The 9,993-nt window shown below is 41.5% G+C and overlaps 1 long non-coding RNA gene across 1 annotated transcript; it reads left to right on the top strand.

Annotated features, from left to right (window-relative positions):
• Positions 1-936: 936 nt before the first annotated feature.
• LOC117078196 lies at positions 937-9,571 on the top strand. Its single transcript, XR_004434945.1, has 3 exons — positions 937-1,155; positions 2,522-2,581; positions 9,215-9,571. It is a non-coding gene; the product is annotated as an uncharacterized LOC117078196 (long non-coding RNA).
• The last annotated feature ends 422 nt before the right edge of the window (positions 9,572-9,993 follow it).

Genomic DNA, 9,993 nt, shown 5'->3' with positions numbered 1-9,993 from the left:
TGCCTATCACATCCGGGCACCTGGGCTTTCTTGGTTTGAAAGCGGAAGCGGAACCCGATTCAACGTGGATGGGGGAGGGAGGGGTGACGTTGGTGGAGGGGGAGGGAGGGTGACGTTGGTGGAGGGGGAGGAGGTTGACGTTGGTGGAGGGGGAGGGAGGGGTGACGTTGTGGGTGGGGGAGGGAGGGGTGACGTTGTTGTGGAGGGAGGGGGGTGACGTTGGTGGAAGGGGGAGGGGGGTGACTTTGTGGAGGGGGCTGGAATTTTTGTGTGGGAGATGGCGTATGAAAGTGGTGGGGGGTTGGGGAATATACGGGTGCTGGTGGGGGATGGGAGTGTGGATGGGTTTGGCAGTGCAAATGGGGGATGGGAATAGGAGTGGGGTACGCTCACCCCTCCCTTATGGTCCTGAGATTGATGCCTGGCAGAGACTGCCCTCAGCAGTCTTGCACTGATCACCCCAATTTCTGTCTCCAGATCCCCTGTGACTTCAGAGGCAGTGGGGTGGTGGGCGCTCCAGACTCAGAAGTCTGGCCACGGGAGGCCCAGGGCTGGCAGCAGGAGTGGTGTGGGATTATTTGGGGTGGTCTATCTGGGGTGGGGATCCTGAGTCCTCCCTCAGCGTCTCACCTTGACCCCTCACAGGGCCTTGCCCGTTACCCTCCGCCAAGCCCAAGGGGCCGGTCAGACAGAGAAGCTCGTTTCTCTCTTACCCCCAATGCACAAGTCAGTGGCATCACATCCGGGCACCTGGGGCTTTCCTGGGTTGAAAGTGGGTGGCAGAACCGGTATTCTGCCCGGATGGGGAATCCGGTGTTGGATGGTGGGGTGCGGGTGTGGGGGTAGGGATGGCGTGGGGGGTTGAATCGGGGTTGGGGGTATAGGGGTGCTGGTAGGGAATGGGGGTGTGGATTGGGTTAGGAGTGTGGATGGGAATGAGGTGGGGGATAGGAATGGGCCTAGGGGACCCTCAGCTCTCTCTTAGGGTCCTGACTTTGATGCCTGGCACAGCCTGCCCTCACCTTGCCTCCTCACAGATCCTGCACCTGCTTACTTCCGTGAACCTCAAGCTGCTGGTCAGACTGACCACCTCGCGTCTCTCTGATCCCCAATGCGCAAGTCAGTGATGTCACATCGGGGCCACCTGGATTGACAGTAGGGGCAGAACCTGATTCCGCCAGGGTGGGAGTTGGGTTGGGGGAGGAGGCGAGAGGTCCTGGAGGTAGGGGTTGATGCAGGCGTGCCCCTCAGTCTTCCCTCAGAATTCTGACTTTGATTCCTTGCATAGCCTGGACCCCTGTTCTCTGCGGATGGTGTCTGCTCCCCTCAGACCAAGGTTCTGATTCCGAGTCCCCTGAGGTCACAGTGGGAGGAGAGGTGCCCTTGGGCGACAAGGCCGCTGGGATCTTCCAGGGCTGACAGGAGGGACTAAGTTGGATTCTGTGGCTCCTCTTTGTGCGGGAGCGGACCCTCAGTCTTCACTCAGGAGGGTCCTCCTCCTGGGTCCTGGCTCTTTGTTTAAGTGATGGGTTGGAGATGCTCTGTTTCTCTCACCTCTGAGCATTTGCCCAGCTGTACCCCTTGCAGAAAATGGCTGCGGGTACCAGGCGAGGTGTTCCCTGGGTGGCTGCAGCAACCGTTATTGTAGTGACCTCTGGGAGAAGATGCACACCTTCCCACAGGGCGTCCTCCTTAGCCAGAGCTGGGCTTTGCAAACCTTTTTTCCTCAAATAAATATATTCTACATATCTTTCGAGGATATATGTAGGTGGCAACATATATGTTTATTTCTGTGAAAGAATACCTACCCTTAGTTTGCATGATTCACTCTGATACCCTATTCAACTTCTATTCTACTATTTATGTTCTGTTAAAAGAATTCTTTTCGAAACCAGCCTGGCCAACAGGGTGAAACCCCGTCTTCACTAAAAATACAAAAAAATTAAAAAATTAAAAATTAGCCGATGTGGTGGTGGACGCCTGTAATCCCAGAGCTCTGGAGGCTGAGGCAGGAGAATCGCTTGAACCCGGTAGGCGGAGGTTGCAGTGAGCCAAGATCGAGTCATTGCACTCCAGCCTAGGCGAGAGTCTCAAAAATAATAATAATAATGATGATGATGATAATGCCAATCCTCACCCACTAAGTTGGTTTCGGGTTGTAATTAGCAGATCTCTGGAACCATACTGCCTTAACCAAGCCAATTTTCCTGCTGTCCTGCTGTTACCCTAGGGCTGCTGGAATCATGTTTTGAGGTGCTGCCTCAGATTGTGCAATGCAGTGAAGTGGAAATTTTAAAACGTTCATCCTATTCGTTCTGTCATCTGACGTCTAGGCAGGCTAAAGACTTCTCCAACATCCCTGCAGCCCACCCCTCTCCAATCGACACCACCCCAAACACAAGTACCAGTTCAAAGTACAGTCCTCAGTCTCACCCAGGACTTTCTGTTTTTTGTTGCTTAGATTTTATTGCTGATATTGTTGTTTTTTTCTTTCTTTCTTTTCTCTAATATAATTTTCCAGAGTTGATTTGGGAAGCAGAGAACAGCAGCCTAAATTTGACTGTAATTTTGGCAGCTACAGGTAAGACAATAAATTGTAAGTAATTTAAGCAGAATTGACATTTTTACCATGTTCTGCTCCTGATCAATGAATAGTTATGGTCCTCTACTTATTTCAAACTCCTTTTACCTGAATCTATCAGTATACTTTGATAGTTTCCTCTAGAAAGACCTTACACAATTTTTCTTAGGCTTCTTTTTTGGTAATTCTTGGATTTTGTTGCTATTGCAAATGGCATATTTTCTATTAATTGTTCTAATTAATGGAAATTAATTAATTCTAATAGTTACTCCTATTGTGTGGCAGAGAGTTTGATTTTGCTATAGTAATCTGTTGTACACCTCGTTCTGAAAACCCATTCACTTGGATATTCCACATGCCTTTTTCTTTTAATTCTCAAGAATGATAAGGGTATTATCACTAAACATTATGTATTTTTCCTATATTCACGCCCCTTATTTATTATGATACTTATAGCTCTGACTTTGTGTCTCAGTGATGATTTAAAACTAGAGATAATACCTACATACTACTTCTTGTTCCCCGGCTTCTTTTGAATTCATATTGATTCTTTGAACTTGTTTCACATTTGTTTGCTGTTGATTTTTGGAATGAATGTTCTCTTTCAATATAGGTTAACTAAATATTTTTACCATGAACTCATATTGAGTTTCTTCCAAAAGCTTTTCCGTACCCATTGATGTATGTGATCAAATTTTTCTCCTCTATTTTTTATGTAAAAAATTACAATGAGACTTTTTTTTTTCTAATGTTAAATCATGTTTTCTTTCCTTGGGCAGAGCTTGTTTGTTCATTAATATTCTACTAGTTACATAAATTACATATTTGCTGCTATGTAGAGAGCTTGTTTATGTGTTTTTTCCATCGGGAGTCGGGGGTGGTCCTCATCTGATTTTTGAATCCAGGAGGGTTAATCTGGGAGAATGAAGTGAAGAATTGTCTGTATTTTGCGTGCTTTGGAAGAGTTGAGGTAAGATGATGGTTAGTTTTCCTCGATCAGGCGGAATCAGCCTCCAACACTGACTAACCTGGAACGTTTGAGGGTGGCTTGAGCTTTCGGTATTGTAGTTTCAGTTTGTGTCATTTAATTCAAGTTTTCTTTTTGGATCAATTTGGTCATTTATTTATTTTATTTCTACAAAATAGTTTCACTTAGGATTTTATTTTTAATGGCATGATATTTACGATAAAAAACGTTTTTATTTTGTTTTTTGTGTGTGTGTGTGTGTGTGTGTGTGTGTGTTTATCAGGGAAGCCTCACACATATAGAGTAATAGAGAGACTAACATAATGAACCCAGCATACCTGACACTCAGCATCAACAACTTTAAATACACGGCAAATCTGGTTCCAGTTAGACACTCACCTACCTGCATCTCAGTTGCTGGAATAATGTGGAGCAAATCAAAGACAGCATACCATTTCATCTCTAAATAATTCAATATTCATTTTTAAAACATGTGAGGACATTGTACCCAGCCGTACCCCTTGCAGAGAATGGCTGCGGTACCAGGCGAGGTGTTCCCTGGGTGGCTGCAGCACCCGTGATTGTTGACCTCTGGGTCACAATCACTACAAACAAAACCCAATACAATTCTCATTTCTGAAAAATTAATGATTATGAAATGTTCAATTGTTTTATGCACTTATCTGGAAGACTTATACTTTATAAAAATTTGTTTCTTTGAATGAGTACCCAAAAATAGTATTACATAGTGATTTTTTGTAATTAAATCTTTTCACCTGTAGGTCCCCTCCACATGATCTGTTTTCTTGCCATTGCTTCGTTGTTGTTGGAAAGAAACAGATCTTGTGTTCTTTCCAGTTTTCCATAGTCTGGATTTGCAACACTGTGATGTCCTTTATCATATTCTTTAGCCCTTAATTTCTAGGGCTACAAAATGCCCCAGGGTCATCAGATTATTTCCCTGCCCCAGTCGTAAATAAGCCATTTCTCCAAATATCTGGTTCCTTTCAATGGGAAGTGGTTCTAGAAATCTACTTCTGGGTGCTAGGTGTGCTCATTGCTACTTTTGCTTTTGGTGTTTAATTTAAAAGCTCTTTAACAAACAAAGTTATGTAAGTTTTATCTTATGATTTCTTATAGAAGTTGTATAGTTTTTGCATTTTGCATTAGGTCTATGGTGTATTTTTAGTTAATTTTGTGAAATACCTAAGGATTGGTCTAGGCTATTTATTATTATTTTTGTTTAGATACCCAGTTGTTCATATACCATTTGTTGGAACAACTATACTTTCACCTTTATTGCCTTTGTTATAAATCACCTCATTATATGTGTGCAGGTCTATTTTGGGGCTCTATTCTGTTTTTTTAATCTATGTGTTTTTTTTATCCATTCACCAAATGAAATACTCTTGGATGCCCCTGTTTCTGGTGATTATCAAATAAGCTATTGTATACATTAATATACAATTTCTTATGTAGACATAAGTTTCCAAATTAGTTGGGTAAATACCTAGGAGTAGGATTGCTGAATCTTATCATAAGACTGTTTCAGTTTTGTAAGGAGATGCCAAACTGTCTTCCAAAGTGCCTGTACCATTTGCATTTCCACCATATGAATGAGAGTTTTCTTTTGTTCCATATCTTCACCAGCACTTGGTCTTTTTTTATTATTATTGTAGACATTCTAATTAGGTGTGTAGTGGTATCTCATTTTAGTACACAATTCTCTAATGACAAAGGACCTTCAGCACTTTTATTACGCTTATTTGCCATCTGTATATCTTCTTTGGTGTAGTGTCTGTTCAGATCTTTGACTGTTTTCATTTATTTCTATCGTCGAGTTTTAAGAATTGTGTATATTGTAGAGACAAGTTCTTTACCACATATGTATACTACAGATGTTTTCTCCTAGTCTGTAGCTTCTGTTTTTATTCTCTTAACACCTTCTTTTGAACAGCGTACGATTTTTATTTTAATAAAGTCCAACTTGGCAAATTTTTCTTTCATCGATGTTGCTTTTGGTGATAAATTTAAAAACTCACCACCAAACTGAAAAGTATATAGATTTACTCTTATGTTTTCTTATACAAGTTGTATGGATTTTGCATTTTGCATTAGGTCTATGATGTGTTTTGAGTTAATGTTTTTGAAATATGTAAGGATATGTCTAAGTTATTGTTATGTGTCTATAGATGTCCAATTGTTCAGGCACCATTTGTTGGGAAAACTATAGTTTTACCATTATTGCCTTTGTTGTAAATCACCTGACTATAGTGTGCAGTCTATTTCTGAGCCCTATCCTGTTTTATTAATCTGGTGTCTATTCTTTGCTGATGCTTGTGTCCTCTGTCAAATTCATATTTTGAAGCTTTCGGCCCCAGTATGTCTGTATTTGGAGGTGGGGCCTCTAAGGAAGTAATTAATGTTAAAAGAGGTCGTAAGGGTGAGGCCTTGATCCCATAGAATTAGTGTGCTTATAAGAAGGGACACAAGAAAGCACTGTTGTACTTGCATGAGAACGCTCTCTCTCTCTATCTCTCTCTCTCTCTCTCTCTCTCTCCTCTCTCTCTCTCTCTCTCTCTCTCTTTCTCTCTCACCCTTCCTCCCTCCCTCTCTCCATGCACATACACAGAAGAAATGCCAAGAATGGATGTAATGAGAAAGGGCCATCTACAAGACCACCTCCAGTCCTTTATCTGTGACTTTTAGTCTCCAAAACTGAAAAATAAATAAATTTCTGTTGTTTCAGCTACACAATCCATGGCTTTTGTTATGGAAGTCAAAGCTAACTAAGACATAACCCCAGGGAACAAATTTTTCTTCTGTTTTCTTCTAGAAAAAAGTATTTTTGACATTTAGGGCTATGATTCACTTTGAGTTACACTTTTATATGGGGCAAGGCATGTGCAATGGTTAGTATTATGGGTCAACTTGTCTAGACTATAGTATTCAGTTGTGTGGTCAAACACTAGTCTAGATGTTTCTGTGAAGGTATTTTGTAGATGTGATCAGCGTTTAAAATCAGTTGATTTTAAGTAAAGCAGTTTACCTCCATAATGTGGGTGTGCCTCATACAATCAGTTGAAGGTCTTAAAAGACCAAGGTTTCCTGGAGAAGGAATTCTACCACAAGATTGGAACATAAAAACGCTATGTCAGTTTCTAGCCTGCTGGCCGACAGCCCAGATTTTGGATGTATCAGACCTCAGAATCACCTGAGACAGTTCCTTAAATTCTATCCTTGTCTTTCTCTCTCTCCTTTTGCATGATAGATAGATAGATAGATAGAGGATTGAAATTTAGTTTTGCATGTGGATATCCAATTGTTCCAGACCCAATTGTTGAATACACTATAATTTCTCTCCTCTAATCTTCATTTGCATCTTATCAATAATTAGTTATCTATAGATGCATATACATGTGGATTCATTCCTGGAATTTATTCTTTTCTGTTGATGTATTGCTGTAATTATGACAGTTCCACACTATACTTATCATTGTTAGTTACAAGCCTTGAAATGAAGCAGGGTAATCCCTCCAATTTCGTTCTATTTTTTAAAGTTTTCTTTAGCTATTCTAGGGCCTTTACACTTCTGTATGAATGTTAGAGTCAACCTCCCAATTTCTATTTAAACATTTCTGTAATTTGGATTTGGATTGCACTGAATCTTTCAAAAACCTTGGGGAAAGTGACTTCTTAATATTCAGTCTTTTGACTAATGAATAAAGTTTATATCGCTATTTACTTAGCTTCTCATTAAATTTATCTCTGTAATGTTTTATAGTTTTCAATGGACAGATCTTATCATCTTCTGTCATATTTATCCATTTATATTTATTTTAAATTACATTGTTTTGTCTCAATTGCCAATTGCTCATTGCTAGTATAAAAACACAGGTATAATGATCTATATCCAGTGCCATTGCTAAACTCTTATTAGTTCTAGAAGCATTTTTAAGATTGATAGAATTGTCTGCATATGCTCTTATTTTCTGTAAATAAAGACAGTTTTACTTGTCTTTTTCCAATCTGAAGGCCTTTTTTGAAAAACACTTATTACACTGGACAGAACCACAGGCACAGTGTTGATCTATTCTACTCAACCTACCCTGTTCCATGAACTCATCAGTTTTAGGTTGTATTTTTCTACAATGCAAACATCCTGCATGATTTCTGACAGGTGAAAATCTGCCTCATTCACCCTACACTGTTAAAATCCAAGCCTGGGTACTACACCTGCTGAGATGAGCATGACCCCACAGTTGAAACAAGATTCATAAGATATCCAGTGGAGGAAGTGTATTCACTGAAGTTTGACAGCCTGAAAGCAGTGATTTCAGACTGGGAAAAACTGAAACCCCAGGAGACTGGGAAACCCCTCTGGACACTGGGAAAAGGAGGTACGATGGAAAAGTTCCCTGGTAGTAGCCAAGTGAGTGGTCTTCAAGATGTATAAGAGAAATTTTTAGGAGGAAAGTGGGGTGATTCACATCTACACATAGACTTAAATACAGCCAGATTATCTTGGAGAGATTTCTGGTAAAATAATAATAATAATAATAATAATAATTTTTTTAAAACACTGGATAATGGTGAATGGCAGGAGAAAACAGAAAGCAGCATTGAAATGGAGTGACCTGGGGGAAAAGCTTGGAGAATAATTCTCTCCGTGCCATGTCACCCACCCCAGTTGAACATGGGAGGAAAGGAGCAGCACTATCTGTTTGGGAAAGCTCTTTAGCAGTTCTAAAGAAATGCCCCTCTTTTCTTCAACCAGACCACTCTGGCTTCCTCCTCATCCTTCTGTCCCCTCCTCATCCTTCCTCCTCTCCTCCTCTCTCTCCTCCCTGCTCCCTCCCACGACAATGTCCTGAAGGTGGTTTGTGATGTCTAAGACCTTCTCCCCGACAGGGCAACCATTGGCTAAGTAGTAGCTTGCTGAACTAATCAAAGCTCAGGGGTCTCGCTCGTCATTGTCCTGGGAGGGGTATGTATAGGAAGACCAGGCAGCCTGGAATAGACAATTGAGAGACGCTGGCGAAGATGATCAGGAAATGACAAGCCTCCAGCCCAGTTTTGGAACAATTACCTGCCATCACCAAAGTGGCAAGGAAGAGGAAAGCCCCCCTCTCAACCTAGATCCAGAAGTCCTATCAAGATAAAGGAACCACCTGGGCTCCTCCCTTTCTTTTTTTTTTTTTTATTTTTTTATTATACTTTAAGTTCTAGGGTACATGTGCATAACGTGCAGGTTTGTTACATACGTATATTTGTGCCATGTTGGTGTGCTGCACCCATCAACTCGTTAGCACCCATCAATTCATCATTTATATCATGTATAACTCCCAATGCAATCCCTCCCCCCTCCCCCCTCCCCATGATAGGCCCCAGTGTGTGATGTTCCCCTTCCCGAGTCCAAGTGATCTCATTGTTCAGTTCGCACCTATGAGTGAGAACACGCGGTGTTTGGTTTTCTCTTCTTGTGATAGTTTGCTAAGAATGATGGTTTCTGACCCTGACTCTTCTCTCCCAAGACTCCTGCCCTGTCCTCACCTAGCACAACCCTCACCTCAGCCCATGCCTTTCTCATGAAGCCCCTGTTCCCACCCCTCCTCCATCCTCTTTCCCCAAACCAGTGCCCTTCTGAGATCTCCCTGTTGTTCCAGATTCCCAAGACAACTAAGAAGGGAAAAGGAACCCTTCAAGGAAGTTCCAGGAAAAACGTCTCTCCCAAAAGACCACTGCTTCAGGAAAACCTGAGGAAGGGAGTGGGCCAACAGTATCCTGCCATTGTGACGAGCTGAATGAGGAACTCCATCAAAATGAGCACAGCAGGACCAAAACAGTGAGGAGACCTCTACCTTCTTCAGTGTCTCACTGAGCAATCAGTAATTTCAGGGCAAGCTGAGAGGTCTCCAGAGGTCTAACCCCAGAAAAATAGCCAAAAGGGTCTAGAGTACATTTTACACCCCACAGGGTGTGCCCCATGGTGATCAAAATAAAATAAACCTGTTGTAAAATGATGTGTGGGTCTGTGTGCTCTCTGATGGTGGGGAGGGAGGAAGGAGGAAAGAGGTGGGAGTTTGGGGAGGGAGGGGAGTGGGGTCCTTTTCAGTTTCTTTAAGTTCTACTTGCTCTTCTTTCTTTGGTTTCCTAGGGTGGAAATTTTGGTTATGATTTTAGATATTATTTTCTAATATAAACATTTAAAATATGCTATAAATTTCCCTCAAGGAAATACTTTAGCTGAATTCCACAAATTTCTGTACATATAGTTTTATTTTCATTCGACTTAATGTATTTTTAAAATTCTCCTAAGACTCCCTCTTTGGTCATAGGGTATTTAGGAGCATATTTTAAAATTTCCAATATTTGGGCATTTTTCAGACATCTTGGTGTTTGATTTTGAGCTTAATTATATTGTGGTCTAAGAAGATGCTTTATA

The sequence above is a fragment of the Trachypithecus francoisi genome, unplaced genomic scaffold (genome assembly GCF_009764315.1).
Source record: "Trachypithecus francoisi isolate TF-2019V2 unplaced genomic scaffold, Tfra_2.0 Lachesis_group6, whole genome shotgun sequence".
Classification (NCBI taxonomy): Eukaryota; Metazoa; Chordata; class Mammalia; order Primates; family Cercopithecidae; genus Trachypithecus; species Trachypithecus francoisi.
This window is presented reverse-complemented; position numbering and strand designations above follow the sequence as displayed.